This window comes from Lissotriton helveticus, chromosome 6 (assembly GCF_964261635.1).
Source record: "Lissotriton helveticus chromosome 6, aLisHel1.1, whole genome shotgun sequence".
NCBI lineage: Eukaryota > Metazoa > Chordata > Amphibia > Caudata > Salamandridae > Lissotriton > Lissotriton helveticus.
The window spans coordinates 385,770,370-385,796,681 of NC_136067.1; the positions used below are offsets into that span (position 1 = coordinate 385,770,370).

General features: G+C 44.0%; 1 protein-coding gene across 1 annotated transcript in view; it reads left to right on the top strand.

Annotated features, from left to right (window-relative positions):
* The window catches only part of MBOAT2 (membrane bound glycerophospholipid O-acyltransferase 2), a 907,083-nt gene that overhangs the window by 341,130 nt on the left and 539,641 nt on the right, over positions 1–26,312 (top strand). The window lies entirely within an intron of this gene.

The following is a 26,312-nucleotide window of genomic DNA, read 5'->3' on the forward strand; positions in this document are numbered from 1 at the left end:
GTGATGCTCCCATTGGCTGTTCTGCTCGCCGCGGCCTGATTTACGTCCGTTTCTCTCCCGCTCTTGGCCTGTGGCGGGCTCCCTCGGCGGGAAGGTCGTTTGTACGGGTGTTCCAGCAAACCACATGGCTCGTCGAGGGATTATTCTCCCAGCTGCACTTGACGCGCCAACAGACGAGCGAGCGGCTCAGATCTATTTATGTTTGAAGGCGCGCAGTCAGTTCCCTCAAGGACAAGTGACTGGGAGTAAAACAATCCCAACACATGGATGCATTCGCAGGCATTACCGAAACCCCCTGCGTGTCTTGGTTCACTGAGAACTGCAATGTATGTGACAGGCAGGGCTTTAAGTGGGATGAAAACACAGGGGGGGGGGTGGTCCTCTCAAAGGGGCGTTGTTATGTAATTGAGGGTGTGGCTTAAAAGCACCTAAGCTAAAAATCTGCGTTTAGTGTGCCACCCGACTGGTATTTTCCCGTCTTATGTCATTGCATCCAGGTATATAATACAGCAAGTAACATTATACCTGGGCTTTGTCAGTGGTTGTTAGTTGCATAAGATACATAAGCAACAGCTATGGCTTTGTTGTAAATAAAATTGAAAATGTTTTAGTTCTGAAATTATGGGACTGTGAAGGAACAATAGCGAGTCTCTTTTGAGTATTAAAGGCAGTGAAGGGTGTTTCTGCTGCTGCAGAGGTAATATTTTTTTTCTCACACGGAGGGTGAGGGCAAAAATGGAGAGCCCAATAGGGACTTGTCTCAGCACCTGCATTTTAGAATTGCCCGTGTTGAGCACCGGCAGGACCCGCCCCATTTAAAGCTGTGTTGACAGGTACCCACGGATTTCCTTTTCTCGATTTTGGAATTTGTTTTCTCAAACATATCCTTACTATGCTGCTAAGCTGTCCAGGGGCCTAGCTGCGATTGGTGGAGCAGGTGCCATGCACCAGGGCCTAGAACGCTCATGGGTCAATTGAGCCCCGATAATTGTTGCATCAAACTTATTGACTCGAGCTGTGTATCGTAATACATGATCGGTGATATTCTTGGCTTTTGATTCCGAGCATGTAATTATAACTTTGCCTTTTAGGTTTATTTGACGAGGACAATACCTAATTATACATAAAATAAAAGCTAATATTATACTTAAAAACAGAAGTGTGCTCTTTACTAGACATTAACGTAGACCCGTACAACTTGCCGTATACATTCGAGCTCTTATACAATTGCGAAACCGATCGGCGAGCATTTATTTTCAATAAGAAACATTTTCTTTAGAACATTGTCTTCGTAAATCCCATAAAAATCTTAGCGACTGGGCATTCTTTACAACAATTATGCTAGTTTACTCTTGATGTCAGGCGAGTTAGTAAAATAAATATTAATACGAGGTCTTCTTTCCTTTAGACTTCTGTCCCAATGTGGATACAACAAGACGGTCATTATAAGAGGAGAAACATATATAGAAGATATTCATCCTCATATTCCTCTATAACATGAAGTTAATAGACTGTCAGACCCCATGATTGGACAGTATTTGTTATTCTAATAAGAGGTATTGATCTATTAATTTCTTTTTTGCGTTTGCGTTTATCCAAAGACTCCAGGCCATTAGACAACTTCTAAAACATCATGTATTTCTGTCTATCTAGCTTTGTCTCATCGACCAATTACTGAATCAGCCATACGGTGGTCATCCTTGGTACAGCTTCCATCCCTTTCTATGATGAAGTTTTAAATCACAGGTATGATGTAATTTAGAGATCGTCACAGGGCTGTATACTTCAAGTTTTTGATTATATATGAACATGACTGTAAACAAGTGTCTGTTTATACTTCATGCTATAGGTGGATGTTAAATAGACTCACATCGACTAAAGAAAACAGCGCAAATGAATAGTCAGCCTTGTCTTTTTCATTATATGTGTGCAAACCTAAGAATAGTCCACAAAGACTAGAGGTATGTCGTCTTTGGATTTAACATACTGGTAACACTGATGAATTGATGATAAGTTCGAAAACATGAAATGTATGTTTTTTTATTTTTATTTTGAAAGCAATAAGAGTTGATGATCAACCGATTAGTGGTTATTGGAAATATTTGAGATTAGACTGATTAGACTGTCCTTAATCTGTAAGACATATGAATGAGGTTTCCCCAACATTAGTAACATGGCCCACATCCTTGCGTGCTCCAGGGCCCGTGGCTTTTTTGGCTACAGTACTGAGGCTACCAAGTCTATGTGACAGGCAAATCTGTAGTGCAGCGGCATTTGGTGTTTGTGAAACAAATTGCCAACCGTATTCTATTAGAGTTTCTGCCACCGATTGCTTGCAGGCCCCATATGTCCCGTATATGATGTTTTAAATCTCTGAATATTGCTAACCATCATAAAAGACTTTAAAGAGCGGTTCCTCGGATCACAGATTAGCACCAGGTTTTACTTCTTATATATCTCTTTAAGCTTTTAATTGCTAAAAGATGCATCTATTGTTAAAGGTATTTTAAAAATGCAAATTTCCTCTGGTATTTTTTTTTTGGTATATCCGAAAAATGAAGTTTACAAAAATGTAAAAGTATTGACTGTTAAATTTGAACATATTATTCAGAGGGACTGGTTCGGACTGCATTATAGTTTTTCTTTTTTAAATATTGGCGGAATCGTCTTTCCTTTCAAAATTATCTTTGCCCCATTAACTTTTGATTGTGTCTGATACCTTGGGCAGGAAAATTGCCATTGACAACAGGGCTGATTTCAGGTAGAAGACAGACGCATTTTCCTCCTCTTCAGTAGGAGTTGCCTTCAGACAGGCGAGTGAGGAGGGCTTTACCTACTCCCTGTGGCTGCAGAGGGGCAGAGCTGTCGTTAGTGGAACAGTTCCAGTGGCAGTAGAGTCAGGATTGTGAGGGACACTGCTCTCCTTATGGTTCTTTTACTACCTGCTTGGAGAGAGAGGCCCATTTTCCACATTTGCATTGGGGTCCATAACACTCTATGAATCCCACCATGCTTGCATCTAGTCATCGATTTTCTAGTTGAAAGAGATCAGGACAGGTAACCACTGGTCATCCATCACTACCTTGATCCTCCTGTCTTTGCTACCTAGACCTCTCGCTCTGTGTTCTCCTCCGGAATCCAAGGAAGGCAGTGCAGGCATGCACATATTGTTCATAATCCACTTACAGCAGAAGGTTACCTGTAAGTATATGGCAGGCAGTGAGACATCGTGACCCACTAAAAAGATAAGAAAGACTGTATCCGCAGTCCCTCCCATCGAACACAGCCAGTCAAAGTATTCTCCAATACCTATTTAACTGACCTCTCTATAGAATGCATGGATTTTGTCGCTCTCCCATCCTTGAAACGCACCCCGTTTAAAATATCACACCTTTCCTGAAGCAGCTGTTTACTGCGGTCACTCCCCTCAGAGACTGCCTTTCTCTCACCAGCAGTGCATTTGCTGGACCTAAACTGTGAGAAAAGAAAGGAAGATGAAGGCATCAATGCTAGTATGGGAGAGTATTGTGGCTTGCCATGCCATCTCTTTTGTATGCATGAACAAACCCTTTGGGACCTGCCAGTGCAGGGTCCTGAGGCCATTCTTTCAACTGAGTCACCCTTTCTTTACCTCAAAAAGTTTAAGAAAACTAAGTATGGCGAAAGCAAGGGAAAAATTAAGTCTTACATCCCATTCTTCCACTAATTATAATTAAATATCTGCACATGTGGTGGGAAAGTGGGTGCCCTGGGTTGGCCAACAGTACTTGCCAAGAGTGAATAAAGAAACCAATGGCAGAAGAAAAGGGATCACACGAGACCACCATTTCTTTCGGTATGGGGGTACAGAGCAATACTCCAAAACCTTCCCACCTAAAAAAAGATGAATAAGCCAATAAAGTGAACAGCAGGGTGGAGGCATTGAAGAATAATTAATGTGGAAAGTGGTCATCTCCACACACACTCCTGTCACACACTTCTCCTCTTTCTCTGCAGGCGAGGCAGTGTCTAAATATCGTGCTACTAACTACATAGCCTTCACGTTTTTAGCATCACATAGGGCTCATCACTATACTCGTTAATGTGACCTCTATTTTTATTTTCTAGTGTTTTGAGTTATGAAGGCCTGTTGTGGTTGCTGTGTCTTCAATACCATTGTGTTCCTTGGCATCTTGCTCAAAACCACAGGCGAATGAGGCTCAGCTACTGTTCTTTTTGTTGAATAAAATATCACAGGACCCTTCCTATTCTGGATCTAGGAACCACAGGTATAGGGTTTCAAACAGGTCGGGATGTAACCAGGGCACAAGTCCTAAAAAAAGAAGTGGGGGGACGCTGTCACCGGAAGTGACGTCACGACAGGAAGTGACATCACGAAAGGTGGCTTGCACCTTCGGGCTCATTGCCTCCCCTTGCTCACCCCTTAGATGCGATTACATCTGAGAAGCTAGCGCGTGTGCAGCGTGCTGTGAGCTCCGATCTCGTCCCAGAGAGGTCAAAGAGTACAGTCGAGCTGTTTGGCAGGGGGGACGGCGTCCACCCAGTAAAATAAGTGGGGGGACGCTGTCCACCCGCGTGGTACCCTGACTCGAGCCCTGGATGTAACTGGGGGGGCACTCGACATAGATTCCTGGCAGTTAGGAAAGGAATGGACATAAAATGGTAGGGCACAGTATTAGATTATGCGAATGAGAAGCCCAAAAGCAGGGCATATCAGTTAGATCCTGTTGATAGATTTTTGCATGATACCCTGCATGTAATGCAGTAAGAAACAAACCATATTATAGTGAGCAACGTTTTCCCACCTATTGACCATCTGAAGGCCACCAAAGGACAACTAAATTCACATTACCAAATAAGCCCCTCTAACTGTTTGTCTCATAAATGGCTCTGAGAAATACAGAGAACAAAATTATAACTCAGCTGTATGTGAAGTACTTCCCTAGTATTATTTTTATGTTTTAAATAGGGGAACAAGAGAGGTTTATCAATTGTCCCATTAAAAAAGTACATCAACATTGATGCATTTTATATTCAATACAGTATAATAAAGGAACAACTAAACCACGTTACGTGTGGTTCTCAATTCATATTTGGGGAATGTTTAAAAAGTGAGTACCTTCACCAGTGGAAAAAGAAAATGCAAATGATAGTGAAAAAGGTTGCGGATACAGTTTGACATTTTTGGTGAAAGATACCAGCTCAAAAATTGAGGAAAACAAGATGTACGTTGTGGAACATTATTTTTCCCTAGAGTTGGGTACACAATAGGGAAGCTAGAACCATAAAGTCAATGCTAAGCACTGAGCTACTTCAATCAGTTTTTAGGTAATGCCACATCAGTTAGATTTTGGGGAGCCTCTGCTGCGAGTTATAATGTTGACGTGTTTCGACCCCACAGACTTTTGTTGTCTTCACAGGATAGAGATCTGGTGGACTCTAACTGTGAAAACAATAGGCAAACATCTTCTAGGAAATTAATCTGGACTGCTAGTGAAAGTTAGGCGCCACCACACCTTATAGTAAAAGTGATAGAAACCTCTATGGCATACCTTACAAAAAGGGAAATGCCCATAAGCAAATTCAGGGAAGCCACCCTACAGACAGATGAAAATCACTCCTGGTAACAAAATTGAGAGAAAATATTTATGGAAAAATGTGTTCGAGGATCAAGAGTTTTTGAACTTTTACGTGTTGTGAAAATGAAGGAAAATAATTTTACATATTTAGTTCTAAGATGGTGTCAGCACGTTGTCTAGCTTTGTGTCACGCTCCGTGTGGGCTTGAGCGATTAGTCCCCGGCAGTGGCGTAACAAAGTCCCGTGCGGTGGGGTTTGCTCAAGGGGGCCCCCTCCTCAAAAGTCCTAGGTGATTGGGAGGGTGGGCCCCCACCATCTTTCGATACTCCACTGGTTCCCGCTGCAGCAGTGTTCACTAAAAACAGATTGAAGAGAGGGGATCAATCATTGTGCAGTAAACATTTTGGGTGTTATTGTGGAAACCGGAAGGCTCGTGTTGGTGTTGATTTGGTATCTTTTTATACCCCTAATCACGCTCCAGATAGCTAGCTGTCAAATAATGCTTTTACATGGAGTCTACTAATTTTTGGCTCTAAAGAAATAGTTGTAGCTCATAGTTTCTCTCAGAGGACATTCTTTTGGTGCATCCCGAGTTTACAATGTGCTCATTGGTTGCATTTCATCTCTAGTTATGCACGGTCCTTAATCTGTGAACAGCATGCCCAGTCTTCTGTCATGCTGTACAGAATGCGGCTTCTTGGCTGAGATCATAGACTGTCTGATCCAGAGTTGAAAATGTGCCAGTTTATTAATATACTATAAGTTATGGATGTTTATACTGGTTACCCAGAAACTATAAAAATGAAATAAAATAATGGATGAGTTAAGGTTGGCATCTCAAATTAGGCTACAGATCACATCGTTAGTGCCAACAGAACTCTGTGACAGTACATTGAGGTTATGCGGGCTAAATATATGCCGCGACAAACATCCAGTCTTTGATGGCTTTTGAGTTCATACATATGGTTTATTTTCAATGACCTAAACATTATCAGTTCTACAAATCTGCTTGCATCATGAGAGTTCCTTCCTGGTACAGCTTAGCAAGGTGCACTGGTTATACAAGACATTTCTACTAATATTTGTACTTAAGGAGCTATGATTTACTTTTCCTGTTTTGTACAATCTCGTTGAGCCTACAATTATAATTGTGGATGTTCTTTGCATCTATAAACATAGTGCAGTGGGTGCTGCAAGATTGGTTTAACGGCCCTCATATGCAATTTGCAACATAGAGGGTTTATGTTGTGGTATATTATTTTGTTGGTATTACATACCCATATCCCTGGTATATTATTATTTCCTGGAGGCCGCTTAGACACAAGGGACAGAAGAGTGTGGCATGCGGTAGCACAGAGACTGGGACCTATTCCCTCAACTGTGCTGCGCCTTCAGATATGTTCTCCTGGGTGAAGGATGGGGCCAAACAAACTGCCAACTTCTCTTCACCAATGAATGTAACATCAGTGGAACACGGGAGGTTGGCGACAGAATGGGTCTCACCTGTTTCTGGATCTGTCCAGCTGTGGGCTAGAGGACACCAGAAATCCTGACCGACCAGAAGTGCCCATACCTACTGCGGCTAATCATAAAATAAGCTGTTCCTCTAAACAAAGTCAGCTCACATTCTTAAAAGCACACCTGACACATTGACCCCAGTTGGCTACACAGGAAAGTTTAGGACAGGTCAAAAATACTATTTTAACAACCCAACGCCTACTATTATAGCTTGCAACATTTTGTATGTAGGAGAGGGTTGTTTATGAGACTTTCCCTGCACTTCTGCCTTGCAGATCTTTTCCCTGTTTTTGGTTACAATAGTTTGCTTACACACAATGACTTACACTCTTTTATTAGTTGTAGGAGTAGGCCTTGGAACTAGAATTGCAAGTACTTGGATAGGTAGTTATTTGGGTTTTTTCATCTCCTTTTTTCTATCCTTCATTCCTGTGGGAAGAGTTACCCTTTGGAATCACACCCTTTTCCTGAAATAGTATTTTTGGGGGAGTATAGGACCTGTTGCTGACACTTTCATGGTCATTGCACAAAGACTGCCAGCACAATTTATTGATTGAACTTCGGAGGGTTCAGAGGAGGGTGATTCTGTCTGCATTCCTGTTTCAAATCCGCTTGTCTTGTGATATGTCTCCATACTCCATACATGGGGCCCGAAAGGATTTGCCCTTTCGCTGTCATGGCTTAAGGGGTCTTCGCCTTTGGGGTGAAGTTGCACTGCTGCATTCCTTTCTCAGACAAACTGCTACATCTCAGATCCTGACACTAAGAGGGATACAAATAGAATAAGCATTTGCAATGCAATAGGTCTCGCATTAGGAAAGTTTGAGTTATTGGTATTGTAAATGACACATTTTTTATTTCTGTGTTGGTTTTGAAAATAGCGAAATTAATAGCTTTGTCATTTACAATGCCAATAGTTTTAACTTTCGCAAATGTGACACCTATAGCATTTGTAATATTTGTAATGCAATATGTGTTGTATTTACGTGACTTAGATGTATTGATATTACAAATAAAAATGGCTTATTTTTTAAAATAATTAATACTTAAATAAAAGTTATTGTAATTTATAATGGCAATAGCTTTTGTAAATAACTTTTGTGAAGATTATGTTCATTGTATTTTATTGTGATGAAAATCCAAGAACAGAAGTGAAATATTAACATCTTTTTGTGACATTTGTAATAAAGCTTGAAACACTGAGAGAACATATTTGAACCAGTTGTTGTTGAATGGTTGCACAGATTGATGCTGTGGTGGCGCTGAATGATGTTGTGGTGGCGGCGAGTGATGCTGTGGTGTTCAGTGATGTTGTGGTGCCCCTGAGTGATGCTGTGGTGGTGCTGAGTGATGCTGTGGTGATGCAATAGATAGATAGCGTGCAATAGATAGATAGAGGGAGGGCGATAGATAGATAGAGGGAGGGCGATAGATTGAGGAAGGGCGAGAGAGTGAGTGAGGGCGATAGATAGATAGACAGATAGTGTATTTATGTTGCCTTGAGTAGAGTGTAAGTATGAGGTGTGTAATTATATGGCATCGAGTGGTATTATGTGGAGTGTATTTACGTTGCATTGAGAAGAGTGTAATTATGTGGCGTGTAATTATGTGGCACCGAGTGGTATTTGCAATGTATGTTGCATTGAGTGCAGTGTAATTATGTTGCATATAATTATGTGGCACTGAGTGGTATTATGGGGAGGTTATGTTGTATTCAGTAGAGTGAAATTATGTGGTGTGTAATTATGTGGCACTGAGTGGTATTTGGAGTGTATGTTGCATTGAGTGCAGTGTAATTATGTAGCATATAATTATGGGGCACTGTATGGTATTATGTGGAGTGTATTTATGTTGCATTGTGTAAAGTGTAATTATGTTGTGTGTAATTATGTGGCACTGAGTGGTATTGTTTGGAGTGTATGTTGCATTGAGTGCAGCGTAATTATGTGGCGTGTAATTATGTGGCACTAAGTGGTATTTGGAGTGTATGTGGCATTGAGTGCAGTGTAATTATGTGGCATGTAATTATGTGGCACTAAGTGATATTTGGAGTGTATGTGGCATTGAGTGCAGTGTAATTATGTGGCATGTAATTATGTGGCACTGAGTGGTATTTGGAGTGTATGTTCCATTGCAGAGTGTGTGAGGGGGTGTGCAGGGTGAGAGGGTGTGAGGGTGCGGTGTGTGTGAGGGTGCAGTGTGTGGCAAACTTTTATTATCCCTTCATTTTAGTTGCACATTGTTTCCCAAAAGTTGTACCAGTTGTAGGCAGCCTGAGGATGCGGGGAAACCAACAGCACAAATTGTTAATTTTTAGTGTCCATCTTCAACTTGCATCCCTTCAAGGTTCAGTCAACTAGTTTTAATTTGCGGCAGAGACATGCGACACCAAAGTAGTTAATTCGGAGAGAGCGGGCGGAGCCGTCCGGTTGGGCTAGTTACAGATTGTGTATCTCAAAGCGCACCTCTCGCCTACAGCAGCCGCGGAATGACACCCAAACGTCGTAACCCATTTCGCTATGTCAGCTTACATGCAAACGTTTATGCGGGTGCCGTGGGTAATGCTGCCCTGGTAAGTTAAAGGAGCCGCGGAGCTGCATGTACTCGTGTACACACCCCACTCCAAGAGCGGTGTAATTTGTTAGGACAAGCGAGACAGAAAACTTTGTACATTGATCGTCCAACCACGCACTTTTCTCTTGTTAATCGTTTTGCTTTTTCTTGGATTTTTGACGATAGACTGTCTGGCAGTGTGTCCGAAAAGCTGCAGTTTGTATTTTAAAGAAAACGTTCCAAAAGTTGGAACCTAGAGGAAGTGTTTTGAGGGGAGAGCTTAGAGCTGAAATATCTATCTCTGCACGCTTTTATAGTTTTACGGCTATTGCTGTTATAGGCTGCCCGCCCCAGGTTTTTGCATAACACTGAATGTATTATGAGGGAGGGAGTTTGATCTCGTTGTGAACTAATTGGAACTTATTTCTGCTTGTATTATTGCTGTAAAAAAACATTCACAGCGCGGACGCTCTTATTTTTAAGTTAAACCAACTTTTCTGTTTACATTGGGATTTAACACGGCCCTCGTTGACGTCCATTCTTTTCAATGTGCTACTGGTGCTCTGGGATGTGTTTAATATAGTAATTTGTGTAACTTTATCGTCCAGGGCCCTGGCACTTTCCACTTAACCCTGCCATCAATCAGTCAGCCTACTGTATTGTAGAATTTGTGTAGCGCTGTGTATGCATGCATTTGCACGGGCGAGTGTTTATTAGCACAGTATGTGGGAAGCATTTCGGTTACAAGTCTCCGACCAGCAGACGTGCTCCAGACCTGATGCAACCGATCTCAGCAGCAAAACTTTTTTAATGAACTCCAATCCCTTCCTTTCAATTGTTCATAATAACTTCATTCCTTTCTTTACCAATAATATTTGCATGTGGTTGCGAATATTGTTAGGAATATCGCATTATCAGTCTGACACACATTGATGCTGTTCGGAATCACAAAGAATGACTAAAATGCACTCCATAGAAGTGACCACAACTTCCAATAAAACAAGCGACAGTAGTGCAACATTCCCTTCAGACACCGCGCAGTGTGCAGCAGCGCAAGCTTCCCCCACATCACCCGCAGCAGTTGTGGGCGCTAAATAGCGTTATACCCCGCAGGGGACGGAAGCAACAGCAGTGCAAGTTAACTCGAGGCAGAGCATGTAAACTACACCGAGCAGCCATGTAAACGTGGTCAGGAAGACCAAATGTACGGAGCGGCCAAATGTGCAAGCTTCCCCTACACTGGAGGCAGGAGGAGCGTAACATTTCCCCACCCAGCACCAGTAAAGAAAGCTTCACTCATACCCTCCACAGCAGCAGCGCATGTTTCCCTGGTTCAGTGCAGTTTCCCCCTCACACGCTGCACAGCCGGAGCACTGTAGTCACTGCACATGCTGGGCTCGGTGCACGCCGCACAGCAGGAGCACTGCGGTCACTGCACATGCTGGGCTCGGTGCAAGCCGCACAGCAGGAGCACTGCAGTCACTGCACATGCTGGGCTCGGTGCACGCCGCTGTCTTACCTCCCGCTGACACACAGTAGAGGTTGGTGCCCAACTATCCACCACAACACCCCTGGCTTTCCTGCTTCTCCTCACAGGCCTGAGGAGACAGACAATCCCCGCCACCAATGCAAACCTTTCCCGCCATTGGGAGAGCAAGTCTGAGTCGTCGTCCCCTGGGGCACCCCTCCTCTCACAAAACCAGGAGAGGCGCTAGCTGCACCCACGGATAATTACAAGGAGCTCTGGAGTGCCAGCTGCTGCCCCAGGTGGCATCACCATGCCGAAGGGATGTCAGCCATAGGCAGGCAGGTGCCAAAGCTGTCATCCTCGGAGGCTGGCACGAGCGGGCCGATGTAGGGGCCTTGGTGGAGCAGAGGCACACTGTACATCTTCAGATGGCACGACGTGCAGAGCACGTGTGCAATGCAAAGTCTCACTTCACACATGCAGCGAGTGATCCTGGGCACAATGAAACAGCGATGAATAGTCCAGATTCATTTAAAGAGGACACAGAGATGGAGCACCAAATAATACATTTCTCAAACTTTCCAGGTATTAAGAAGGTCGCTCACACCGTGTACTTTTTCCTGTAACTTATTTCCAATCCAGCAATATTTTTTCCTACACCTAAACAATGCCATGTTCGTGAGCCACCTAGCTGTCCGTGTGGGAGTGCAGCCAGGATTCAGCTCATCCCGAGTCCCAGCTAACCCTTGCCTCTCTCCGCAAACAATAAAAGTTCACGTTCATCATCTCACTCAGGTCAGCCACGATTAATGTTTAGCTGCAGACAAGCCACTGAACAGCTAGAAACAGAAACAATACAGAAACGAGGGTGTTCACCTCCAGCAACCTCTGCGCCTCGGTGAAAGCGAAGATGTCAGCGCTTCGCTGTGAAAAGGATCCCAAAAAAAGAAAAAGCCTTCTAGTGGTGCCCGCGCGTGCCACTGCTAGGCATATGTCTTCAATTATCGTGGCCGTGTCTGGCAGCGATAATTGAAGACATATGGGCTTTGGTGCGTGTAACAGACACCAATAGGCCATAGGCAGAGCTACGCGACCGCCTATGGCCCATTGCGTGTTCTGTTTAAAAACAGCACGCACTCAAAGCCCAATCAAAATGGACCTTGGAAATAACACGCACGAGCTGTGTGGAATTTCCTGGTCCATTTTTGAAACCCTACCAAAAGGGCTTTTCGCTTCGCTCGCCCTAAAAATTAGAATGGTCTGCCCTGGCATGATGCTACTCCTCTTCTTCAGTTGGACTCCTAATGGCATGAATCAGAAGAGTAGTTAAGAAAAAGTGACTTGTGTAGTAACTACAGAAATATACTGCAAATGAGGAAATTCCCATGAAATTGCCAAGTCAAAAGTACACTGAGAAATCCACAAAAACTGTGTTCCATTTTAGGAAGTTACCTGTTCGAGCTAGGCCAAGTCGAGACCTAAATGAGTTAAATGGAAGATGCTGCTGTGTTATCTTTAAAACTATCATAATAAAAGAATACTTCATATACAGTTATTTAGCATTTTTATTAGGCGCTGGGATAAAGGCTACTTTTTTTCTCAACAGATTTTGCCATGAGCAAGTTCCCTGAGGGTGACTCCGGCTACACTCCATTTTTTTGTGATTTACATAGATGTCCAAGTGTGTCTTAGATTAAGTGCAATTTTCACACTGAGGGCACATGACTCCTGCTTTAATTTAATGACTGGAATATCTGTTTGTTGCTAATCTGATCAAAATAGTGTTTTTGTTCACCAGCTTAATCCAATGGATTGCACACCCGATTTGGTAGAACTTGCAGCCTCGGCTTTGGCTCACTTTTCCTTGCCCCTGGTCAGTGAACACTTTCGCTTGGCCCCAGTCCCCTTACCAGTACCTGTACCCCCACCAGGGCAAGAGGGCAGGGTCCAGCTGGCTTGATTGTGTTGCATCCAGGCCCGGGCGTAATTGCGGTCTGTGCCCTTCTAACCTTTCCCACCATGCCCTGTGCATCTACTACCCCTACTACCCCAGGCCGGTAGGGTTGCGAGAGAGATCCCCCGACTGGATCTGCCAGATCCACTAACTCTGGTCTGCACAATACTGAGGGCTGACCTCTTGATGGACTAGATGAACGTGAAAACAATTGATTTGCCGAGGAGCAGGAGAGCCAACGTGCAACAAGCTCAATTTCCGTGTCTAGGACCCCGCTGCTTACTGTAGAAAAGAGTCCATTGTGGTTATTGCCGGGGCTGCAGGGACTGCCGCCATCTTTCGTGTCCCCATGAGCCCCGGCTTTTTATAGTCAATATCCTTCAGTTGAAGGCAAGGAGGCATGGTGGCAAAACAACAGGATGAAGACCAGGAAGCAACGTTACCTAGACTTAGCCAGGATTGCCCGGGACAACATAGGGACAAAAGGGAACAGAAACTATTATGTGGTGACAGGAACACAGTGTGGAGAGAAGTGAACAGGTGGCCACTTGATCCCAGGTAGACCGTAAAAAGACCGTAAGAAGAAGGATGAAAATACAAATAGAAACCCAACTGGGCTTACCCTGTCCCGGGAGAGCAATAGCTGGCTGTTTCGTTAAGCTGAGACAGCGGGGTAAGGTGCAGGTCAAGTGGCTAAGAAGGGGCCCGACCGCCTCCGGGCTCTGACGAGCGCTTAGCCCGGGCGCGGCCCACATCTGTCCTGCGCCATGGGAGGGATAACACTTTTCAAAGCGCGACGTGGCGCAGGCAGGCTGGGCTCCTCCTCTTCTGGTGCACGGCAAACTGGGAAACAGAGTCCCGTAGACAGCAACAAGGTCTGGTTGATTTGTGAGTCCAAATAGTCTACAAATTTGGGCTGTGCCTGCAAATTGAGCAAGATATTGGATTCATAGCAGAGCCATTATTGACTGGGTTGTGCTGTGAGAGAATGTGGGTTGATACTTATTCATTAGGGATTCCTTTCTGACTCAACTGCACTCTCTGTATTTTATGGAACATTCTTCCTCTACTAGTATGATAGTAAATACTGGTGGGTCAATGGCAAAAACACAGCTCTTCCACTATTGAGCTTGTGATTCCAGGTAACTAGCTTGTTCGATCAATTCAAGCTGAAATACATAGGGAAGCACTGCATGTAATAGCCATTAGCCTTGCATTATTCAAAGTAGTTCCCATCTGCCACAATGCTTTGAAATTCAGTCGACACAGGGAGGGTTATACACAATTCCAATAGGTGTCACTAGATACCCCCAAAATATTTCAGGTTCTACAAGCCAGGGTTTGCTAAGGGAGATGCAGCAGTAGTAACTCCTTTTAATATTTGGGATAGGGACAAGAGTGGAGTCTCTCATCGCTCCACTCAAAAAATACAGGGTAAACAGAGTCAAAGAGAAAAAGAAGCTGGGATGAAGAGTTGAAAAGTATTGAGGACTTTCAGACTTAGTTATTTCTAAAAGAGAGGAGCCTCTCAACTATAAGCAAATCCATACAAGGCACTGAATAAGATTTTCCCTGTTATCCAACGAAAGGGACAGATTTGTTTGGCTCGATTTAGGTTTAATTTGTTACATCATCTCCTAGCCTCTCCGAGTGGCAGGTCCAGTCAGGTTCTTTAGTGTCCTGTGGTTGCGACAGTGTTTCTCCACAGGATACCCTACATTTTGTATTGTTGTGAAAATATTTTAGCGTCCCCAGGAAGCACTTCCTTCTTCCAATTTTGAAAGCTATGGACTTTGCCCAAGCTCGCCCGGCACATATATATCTGTAGCTACTGTCTAATGTGCACGTTCTCTCTGTGGTCTCAAGTTTCTTGCGTGATCTAGGCGCTCCAGGCTGGATTAATTTTGCTGTGGCTCCTGAGCTTGACATGTTATCTGTATTTTAATGCTGTTGTTTTTATTCCTTTTAAAATCTTTTAATGTGATATCCAAATGTATTTATGGCTTTGTTCCTTTATGATTGTACTTAAAATCGAATAAAGATTTTCATGATGATGATGACTCGTAGCATGTGACGGCTGCACAAAATGGGGATTTTGCTGAAAAGGTTTATGGCTCAATGGCTCAATGATGGACAAGCTTGTTTGGAATCCACAGACTACTTCACGTGTCAGTGGAACATATTTATTTATTTTATTTATTTATATAGCGCCTGAATCTACCCCCGAAGCGGTATCTCTGTGCTGCAGACATGCATCAGGGAAACCGAGTACCTGAAACAAGATCAGAGGCAGAAGAGGAAGGTTGTGAGGTGCTTTCTGAATTGGAGGTGGATTGGGCATTGTCTTAAGAACAAGGGAAGCTAGTTCCAATAGAGGGGACCAAGGTGGGAGAAAGCCTTTCCTCCCAATCTGGCCCTCCTAACTCTGGGACCACAAGAAGGGATTTGGTTCCAGTGAGGAGGGATCTGGAGGGTGTATACGGCGTCAGTTTCTCGGCAAAATAAGCAGAGCCGAGATTGTTTAAGGCTTTATGGATCGTGCAGCAAACCTTAAACTTAACCCGCTCGCGCACTGGGAGCCAATGTAATTGAAGGAAGAGAGGATGAGAGGCAGTCCGGGAGGGGGCATTTAGGACCAGTCGCGCCGCAGTGTTCTGAACTACCTGCAGTCTACAAAGCGGGGACTCATTGGCCGAGACCAGGAGGCCATTGCAGTAGTCCAGACGGCTCAGTATTAGTGCCTGCTTCAGGGTCATCCGAGTGGAGTCGGGAAGCAAGGGGAAAACTCTGCGTAGTAGGCCCAGCATATGGAAGCAGGAGCCAGTGGTCTGAGCTGCGTGCTCCTTCAGAGTGAGAGTCTGGTCCAGGCGAATGCCTAGGTTCTTGACAACGGGCTTGGGGGTGAGGGCAGGTGCCTAGGTCCACCAGCCACCAGTCCGGGGTCCATAGTAGTGGGGCATTACCAAAGAGCATGATCTCGGTCTTCCCCACATTAAATTGGAGTAAGTTACATCTCATCCAGTTGGATATAGCCTTCATTCCAGACGAGAAGGCGGACTGTACAGCTGTGCCTAAGTTTACTGAAGGGGAATAATAACTGTGTATCGTCCGCGTAGGAGATGGGGATGAAGCCACAGGTTCTGAGGAGATTCGCCAAGGGAGCCACATAAATATTGAACAGGGTCTGGCTCAGACACAAGCCCTGGGGGACTCCCTTAGTCAGCTTCATAGACGCCGACCGATAAGGGCCAAGATTAACGGTATGGGTCATGAAGGAGAGAAAGCTCTTCATCCACCGTAGGGCAGAATTTATTAGTCCATGCTCTTCCAGTCTCCTGAACAATATCTCATATGAGACCGTGTCGAACATGGCAGAAAGGTCCAGCAGCACCAGAATCATTGATTGGCCCGGTGCTGTATTTGGGTCTGAAGCCTGACTGGGAGGGATCTAAACTACCAGTGAGTTCGGCATGGTCGGACAGATGTTTGTTGATATGTTTCTCTAATAATTTGCTCAGGAGAGGGAGAAGCGAGGTTGGGCGGAGATTGGAAAGATCAGTCATAGGAGCCTTGGAGTTCTTACGGATAGGCATAACCTGTGCTGCTTTCCATTCTAGAGGGACATGACCCTCTCTTAGAGAAAGATTGAGAAGGGACTCTATGGGTGGTGATATTTGATAGGACAGGGAGGCTGCGACTTTTGCTGGGATGATATCTAGGGGAGAGCCAGATTTTATGGTGCGTAGCAATGATTGAGCATCTCCCAAGGTCACAGGAGGGAAGCTTTCTAACAGCTGGATGTTTTCCTGTTCTAGCAGGTCAGGAGCCAAGGCGACCGGAGCCTGGCACCCTGATGAGACGATTTTATTTTAGATTAGCTCTACTTTCAAAGAGAAGTATTGAGCGATGTCATTGCAAAGGCCCCCTCACAATGCCTCTAGGTTATCACATGCCAGGGGATTGATAAAAGACTGGAGAATACGGTAAAGGGTTTTGGGAGCGTTTACAGCCTGCACTAATTGACGCGATGTGAGCTTTCCTAGCGGTCTTAATATTTTTGTGGTAGTCAAAAGAGTAACCTTAAAGCTATTTTTATCCCTCTCATCAAGGGTGCGACGCCAGCGTCTTTCGAGTTTTCTACACAGTTGTTTTTGAGTGTGAAGCTGAGGGGAAAACCAAGCAGTCTGAGGCCGCTTAGAGGAGTTGGGAAAAGATTCCAGTGGTGCGAGTTGGTCTATGGCGCAAGTGATGGCGGCATTCGATTTATCAAGAGCATCCTCTATATTGGCAGGTGCAGCGCCCCAGGGAGTCGTGAGTGAGGCTTGGAAGCGCTCTGGGGTGATTTTCTTCCATTGTCTATGGGTATAATAAGAGGCAGGGTTTGAGCAATTCATCTCCCTAGGGCCCTGGATGAAAAATTCAATTGATGAATGGTCTGACCACGTCAGCAGCTGTGGAGGTTCACACAGAATGCAGGAAGAATTTGAAAAAATTATATCTAGTGTGAGACCAGCTGTGTGAGTGGGTCCTTCATTAAGCTTCGATAAGCCCAGAAGAGGAAGGTCTGCCATAAGTGTACGTGAGTCAGTATTAGAGCTACATTCGCCATGGACGTTAAAGTCTCCCAGCAATAAGATAACATAATATTCTCTTGGGCTGTAACTGTTATAAATGCGATGGGTGCAGTCTGGGGAAATATACAACAACTGACCTATTCAGTCGCAAGCCACAAGGTAATTACTGAAAATATGTGACGACTAAACTGGGGAAAAAGCAGGGTAATAAAAGATAAAGAAATTAAATGTTAAATATGATTGGTAGAGAAAGGGGCGTGTGTATAAGTCACACAGATAAGACCATTCTTTGCTCAATAGGGCCAAATAATGTAAGCCATCAAAGAAATGCACTGCTATGGTTGGCAATTCTACACACACAACTAGCACAGAGAAGGACAGCCCTTTCCAGCAGTGCTGCTGAAACAACATGAAAAGCCACAGTGCAGCACAGATATGTTGGCTCCAATCAGAACTAGTGGCCATGTGTCACCGGGCATGGCCTGTGCCAACTCACAACTGGAGAGTCTGTACTCTTTCCTTACTAAATGGTGCTTTCTTGTATGCCATTTAACCGCGACCACGCATAGGTCATGATGGAACAAGAAGGAACACATCTCCCAAGAACATTCATCATTCGCTGGCTGCATTTCAATGCAGCTACTAGCCAACCAGTTTTGCTATAAATATGAGACACTTCTGCAACCACAGCTTATTCTGGGGGCCTGCGTTCCAACCAGTAATCTACACAATCCTGGTGGTACTCTTTGGTGAGTGATAACCAACATGTTCTCACCAGTCCTGCAAGGGATGATGTAAGAGTTGCCTATAGTACATGCAAGCTGGTGGCTCCAGCATGTTTCCCTTATCTCCAATTGAAATGAAAAGCCAGTTCTCGAACGTTTCATGAACAAAATGTGTTTGAGGAAAGGTAGGAGAGCACAGCCAGTGGCAAGTCTTGTGAATATGTCGAATGCCTGAAACCATGGAAAACCATCAACATTGATATCCTGAGACCGAATGTTGAATCATGAAAATGCAGCACAGATAACAACAATGTGGCTGAAAGCCCAGAATCATAGATAAGAACAGTAGCGATTAATAGGCATGGTGATAAGCAAAGTAAGTCTTTGGCATTTAGGAGCTAAACCTCTTGCTATCTATTTGGCATAGGAAATTAAATAATGTTGTAGGTGTGCATGTTTTATCAGTGTTTTTGTCTCCTGGCAGCACTGGCACTCATTTGGTCTCCTTGCAGTGCATTATGAGATGCATTGAACAGTGTGAAGTAGAGGGATTAAAAGTGTTTTTGTCACATTGCTATCTGCCCTGACAGAAGCCAGCTGAGTGGTATCTTGCTGCAAACACCAGCAGCTAACTTGTGATAAGCAGGAGGTGTGGTCACGTCATTGGGGATATGGAACTGCTGCCATTACTCCCGTCCCCATATCTCTCGGCTATTGTTAGTGTTCTTAAGATAGTCAGAAGCTGGCTCTTTTCCTCAGATATCACAACTGTAAACGATGACCTATGTGGTACATCTGAAAACTGTGATGTATCAGCATAGGCTATGTCTTTGTTTTTGTCCTTATTCACTCTGCTCCACTAATGGACCTATTTGTAGAGATAACATTCTCTTGTAGTCACACATTAATGCTTGAGAGGACATAGGTGTAGGTTGAAGAGGTTTCATTAAATGTATTGCTGGTAAGCAAAACATGTTTAGTAAATAATTATAGTATCAAATGTACCATAGTTGTTTTGTATCCTGATTTGCTTCTGAGATAGATTGTTAAAGTATTCTTTGCTCTCCTTTGAACTTTCCTTTCATATTGCAGTGTTTTTGCTGCCAATGTCGGAAACTGATTGATTCCCAAAAGTAGGGCTCAACGCCACCTTACCAGTAAAAACAAAACCAGAAAATGGTGGTAAAGACTTTGTAGAACATCTATTAAGATAGAAGACGACACCACAAACCATGACTGCTGTAAGGAAAGATACCAATTTACTGAAATAAATATATGTACAACAGTCTCAACTAACCAAATATTTATGTGGAAAAGAAAGCATGATTTGCCTGACCGAATGCAGGATGTGTATCGCGTGGAAAGTGTGTAGAGTCTAACATTGTTCCAGAGGATTGTAGTTACAGAAGGCCTAGTGTTAAAGTTGGAGGAAATGAAGAAGAGGTATCCAGCATTGCAGTTTCCAATCAAAAAATCCCCAAAGTAAAATTGGGTAGAACACAAAATCAAATCAAAAAGCTTCTTTTTAAAATCTACAGAGGAATCTTTTCCAACTGTTGCATCCGAAGCAGTTTCAAGAATAAGAAGTGTCTGCACCAGAATTAGAATTCTGGAGCATTGGAGTCCTAGTGAAACAGGTTTGTACAAAGACTTCTGATCTAAATTCCAGTGAAATATTTGAACTACCCTGGCTGTGAATTGGGTTAAAGCTTGGTAACCTCAGCCAAGTTTTGAATCCCTTCACCAGTGGCATAAAGTATGGTTGACTGGGTTAACGGAAAAAAGAAATGTTGACTTATTGAATGGTGGGTTCCGCAGTGAGAGAGAAAAATGTATTATACCTTTGAATGCAGTGGCTGTCATTGCTGTATATGGCCTGTGATTTTCTGTGATCCAGATTCCTAATAATGGCTCTCTTTTGAGCATGGCACATAGGCTGCACTGTGCATGTTAACATTTTGACCCAACCACTGTGTTCGCTTGCCTTTTGTGAGTTTGTTGCTCTGCTGGTCTTGGCTAAGGTCTCTTTAGCTTCAAGTAGCCCTGGGATATCCACTGTGGTGTGGTTTTCAAAGAAAGTCAGCAGTAACACTTGAGGGGCTTCAATACCTTTAATACTCAAAATAAGAGAACACACTTTATACAGAAAGTTCTTTTTCCCTTAGTTCAGCCTAGTGGCTGCTTTATCTGAAAGCTTGTTTTTACCAAAATGATTCCAAAATTCACATACCTCAGAACTCCTAATCCAGCAGGATGGATAGCAACATTGAATATTGTGTTGCTTAATTTCACCCAATGTGTACAATCCGAAGCACTGTCCCTCTCTCCCTTCCTTGGCTTAGAAACCATACCCCAGTTACTAGAGAGAGGGTTTTCTGGCACACAATAGATAAGCATACACGCTCTAGCTGCTTTGCACTATGGCATTGAAAAGGCTTTGCCGCTTGCTTCACGGACATACAAATGCACGCTGTCCAGCATTCACTGAAGCAGCATTTACGAGATGCACTGTATTTACTGCAAATGTTACAGTGCCACTGTCTCTCTGTTTGAATGTGTAAACTCTAATTAAAACAATTAAAAAAATGTATTCCCATTACTTCGTAGCACATGGTGGTTGGAGCAAAAGTCCGGTGTCTTTTCTATATGAACATCAAACACTGAAGAATCTTTAAAGAAACTATGACGTTCTATTGCAAAAGGTGCAAATTGCAGGGGCCAAGTTGGTCTTCGGGCTACGTAAAGAAGTCCATGTTTTAACAATCTGTTGACACCATTACTGGCAACATTATCTTTCAAATGGTTCTGCTTCATATTGAAGAGGAAGAAAATAATCTGATATGATATTCAATTCAAACTTTATTTCGGCAAGTGCTGTCATAAAAGCACAATAATACAACATTTATAAATACCACAACATAAAATAGCATAATAAATTTTAAGAACCATTTCAGTAATTGCGCTCTTGCGTTTAAACCCTGAATAACAAGAGGATGACAATATAAAGAAGGACTTCCCCTCTAAAGGTTAACCTTTGGGCACGAATAGGCATATACGGGCATCTCAAGTGAGGTCAGTTTTTAGCAGCAAATTAGAAAATGTCATCATATAATACAATTTTTTTTTAAATATAAATAAGCTAACAGGGAGGTTTAAAAAAGTTAATCATCAGTTAATACTATTTAAAATCAGGAAATTGATCATGAATAAAACAACACCATCTCGGAGCTCTGTCCTAGCATCTCACTAAACATCTGTGTTTGGACCACATTGCAAATAAATATTTTGTTATAGCAACAACAACAATCGGGTGCGTATCATGCTTTAGTTATCTAAAGACCTCTCTATAGTTTCTTATTCCCAAATTCTTGCATAGTTGGAGAATCCATTTAGATCTAGCCTTATGGTATGCTGGGCAAAAAAAGATGACATGGATCTCTGTCTCTTCAGACTCATTACACCCGGGGCATAGTGATTTATAGGCACCCTGTTGGAACCTGGGATGTCAGGTCACCTAGGGTACCCTGGCCTAGGGTAAGACACAATACTAGAGGCACAAGTGTGAAGGTTGCAAACCACCCAGCAGTAATTCCACGCAATAACACAAAAAAAAAGGACACTACACCAATGTTGGAAAAATAAGTACTTGTTTATAAAAATAATATCTTTGCTCTCTTGGTTCTAGAATTCACAGTTCAATATAATACATTCTGTCAGGAGAAGAAACAGTACTTTTAAAATTGCCAAATAATGTCAACACACAGTTCTATGAACTTATCAGCACATTACATTTAGATGTCTTGAAATCAGTAGTCCTACTTTCAGAGCTGCTAACTTATTTCAGTAATTATCATCAATAATACATTTACTCAGACACCAACATTGACCAGATTTGACTTCAATGAGGTGCCCTAAACTCTTCTCATCAGCACCATTACCTCACCAACCAGGTACACGTACAATGAGGAATTTCAGTTAAACCTGAAGTTTACTTAGACATCAGCAAACTCTATGAGGACCTTATGCCTTTACTTAACCAGCAGATTCCTTCAGCCCTCTATTCGCAGTTGGTTCCCTCAAGCTACTCCCCACCTTGTATCATACAGTGGAAGAAACGACCAGTGTCTGAGTTACTCCTTTATGGGCTCTAGCGCCACTTTCCCCTTGCAAATAACCTCCTTACTTGTAGAAGATCTGGCGGTTGAAGTCTTGGTACACCAGGAGATGGGGGGGTAACCACCTGGCAAGTCAAAGGAACCAAGCGCTGGCAAAGCTCACCAGCTTCCAGGGCCCCTCAGCCTTTCCCACCCCGCTCGAGCCAACTACTCTGTAAGGCTCACGAGCGGAGAAGGACAGAGTAATCAGAATTCCCCTGCCGCTATCAGGCTCCTCAGGTTTCCCTTCCCGCTCACGCCAGCTCCTTCGGGAGGCGCTCGAGCAGGGAAGAGGTGACACCACACGCTTTCAGCTGCCGAAGGGTTTCTGGCGCTCCTCCTCAGCTCTGATCAGGGGAACACTACACCTTCAGGCATGCGCGAGGCGCCCGCGCTGTCCCCGCCCCTCACTTCGCTGGCTCCGATGGTGAGACGCTGCTCTCACGCGCTAACTTCCGAGGGCGAGACGCTTCTCTCTCGGGCCTGCTCGATCCTAGGCCCTTCCTGAACTGTGGAAGTGGGAATGCTGGGGGCATGCGCGATAGCGCTCAAATACCTTCAAAGCAATGGCACATCCACCACAACGCGGCCGGTGCCCCCGGGGTCCTGTACACGGCGAGATCAGCGCCGCTTCATAAGAACCGGCACCCCTTTCCTTCCTCTGTTTCCTGAGAGGAAGTAGAGTCCTGTCGCCTGCGTTTTAGGTAAGGTCCCACAGGGACACACTGGCCAAAGTCTGCTTTACACCTAAGGCGATGGAACCTAGAGCTATATCTCTTCACAGGTCAGCTCCCAATCTCTATCCTTCAGAGACTTCTTAACCCTTGGTGCTGGCAGGGATTGGGGATGAAGTACACCCTTTCAAAGGTCTCCCTCACTGGGCAGAGGACTGCGCTCCGCAGCGCTGCAGTCTCCTTCTCCTTTTGACACCCCGCTATGTCTAAGCTAGGGGTTGGTCAGGCGCCCAGGGTCTCCAGCCATCCAAAACAGCAGGGTCAGGACAAATAACCCAAGGGAGGAAGGGTGGTGAATCAGTAAGGCAACCCTCTGACTATCCTACCCCCACCTTTTGCTACAGCCTGTCCTCCAGCTGACTCACTCTGGTTAGACAAAATGGCTGTCCAGCATTCCGCCTTTTATAGGCTGACCCTCAGGAGTCCAGAAGGGACCAGAAGGTTCTGGAACGCCCTATTCTACTCTATGGGACAGGTTCTGGGTTTGGCAGTTAGGACAGTTAGTAGCCACCATTTTGTGACTCCAACTATTTTCCTGTCAGAACAGGCCTCTAGGCCTGAGGTGAAAAACTATGAGGGGGGAAAAGAACACCTATCCCCTTGACCAACACCTAGAAAAAGTTAGTGGACACAAAAATTATTAAAGGTATGAGGGGCAAAAAGGGGACAAAATAAATAATAAATTGGAGGGACTACGCAAAAAGCCAGACAGGTCTAACACACCCACCCACCTATTAGTAAATGCATAGAGGGGGAGCGTCCCGTGCCTGAATTGAAGAAACAATTTATTGGCTACAAGAGGTTGAATCAGATCTAAAGCTGGCTCCAGGCTATAAAGTGATTTTACGTCCAAGAACATAGAGGTTAGACTAGATGACTCAGTTGATTGGATGATTCTTGTCAGTCTAAACTCTTTCAGAGCAGAGGTTAGTGACTGTTTGGAAGTAGCAGGACATGACTCCTCAGGTGCAGACCACAAGTCATTTCTCCCTATTTTGCGAAAAGTGTCCTGAATAAAGGACAGCAAAGGGATCTTCCCTGCTCCCAAAATTGACATAACCGATTTATGTACCTCTCTATAATCTTCCAACTCTGGCGTGCTCCATAGCCGTCGCCAGTAGAGGAGTGGGCGAGAGGTGATCAGATCAGCGATGGGAGCAATGCCCAGATCCATCCTCAATGGAATTAAGGGGGTACTTTGTGGAAGACCCTAGAGTTGCCTTAAAAAGTTATTTTCCGTCACAGTTAGGGTGTTAATTGGACAATGGCCCCAAAGTTCAGCACTGTATAAAGAGGCTGCCCTGGTTTGAACCTTATACATTTCTGCAGGGGGGCCAATTACCTTTACGGCACAGCTTCTATGGACTTTTAAAATCCCCCACTTGCTTGAATTAGTTTTAGATTCGCCTTGGTAATCTGCGGTCCCCATTCCATTCTCTCATTCAGGTTGAGGCCCAAGTAATCAAAAACAGGCACCCTTTCTAGTGGCCTAGAATCCATTTTAGGGTGTGGGCAGTTGATAGAGATGGCATGGAAGACCATATACTTTGTTTTCTATATGTTAACCTCCAGATTCCTTTTCTTACAAAACAAGCTGATTTCCTCTAGGACACGCTGCATCCCCATGGGTGTTTTAGATAGGAGCAGCGTGCCATCTGCAAACATTAAGGCTGGTATTCTGCGGTTAGCAAGTTTTGGTGAGTCTATGTCCTTAACAGCTAAAAGATCCTTTATAAGCCTGTTTAGGAAGAGGGAGAAAAGAGTTGGAGCAAGCACACAACCTTGTCTCACACCCTTCTCTACGGGGAATGAAGCTGAAAGTTTCCCGCTATTCCCGAATCTTATTTTGGTAAAGGTACCTTCATGTAGGCATTTAAGCTGTTGGCAAAGGTAAACTGGAGCCCCCATTTCAAGCAGTAAACCCCACAACTGGTCTCGATCTACCCTATCAAACGCGGATTTAAGATCCACGAATGTTAGGTAGAGAGAGCCTCCCTCCAGCAGTATAGTTTTCCAATAGATTAGTTGTAGTCTAAACATCTGGTCTATAGTTGAGGTTTTGGACCTAAAATCCGCTTGCAGGGTAGTAAGTATATTATGGTCGTCCATCCAGCTCTGCAATCTTCCGAAGAGAACACGAGCAAAAATCTTTTGTGTTACATCGATTAGGCTAATAGGCCTATAATTCGCCGGTTCTAAAGGTGAGCCTTTTTTATAGATAGGAATGATCTCCGCACCTGCCCATGTTTGAGGGGGTGTCAAACCATGGAGAATTGCATTAAAAAGGCACTGCAGATACGGACCCCAAATTACCAATTCATATTTGAACAGGTCTCCTGGAATCCTATCCAATCCAGGTGCCTTATTTGGGAGGACTTGGGCCAGGGGCACTATGACCTCAGCCAAAGAACAGGGAGGTATATCTGCCTGGGGGACATGGATAAAATCAATGGCAGGCATCCCTGTCTCGACGGCTCCTTTTTGGAGCTTAGAATATGATATTCAGATGCCTTTGCTTATCGTATCCGAGTCACTTCAGTTAAAACTTCCACAAAGAAATGCAGTCACTTATCAGCACTATGTGTTTAAGTCTCTGAAACAAGATAGAAGGTTGCAAATGGAATTTAGATATTTTCTCAAACATGATATTTTCTGTTCTGCATAGTGAGCGACAGCCGATAACCATTAGATTTCTGTTAAGAAACTTGGAAGCATACAACATAGATTAATTAAATAATTAAAGGAAGAGCACACCAGGGTATAACTCGGGCTCCTGGTGCCTCTGTGGCGCATGGGGTCAGAACCCATCAGGGTGCCTCCAAATCTGAGTGTAGGTTATGGATAGATCTGAGCTAGAGGAGTTTCAGAGGCCCCTCACCACAATCCGAAGAGGGTTACGTACGCCCTGGACTAGATTAATGCCATAATGATGATTGGCCAAAAATGTCAGCGACAAATGTAACATCTGAATGAAATTTGTTTGGAACAAAAATAAAACCCTTAGGACAAAAATACACAAAGTGACCGAATAATAACAGGGGAATGGAGAAAAG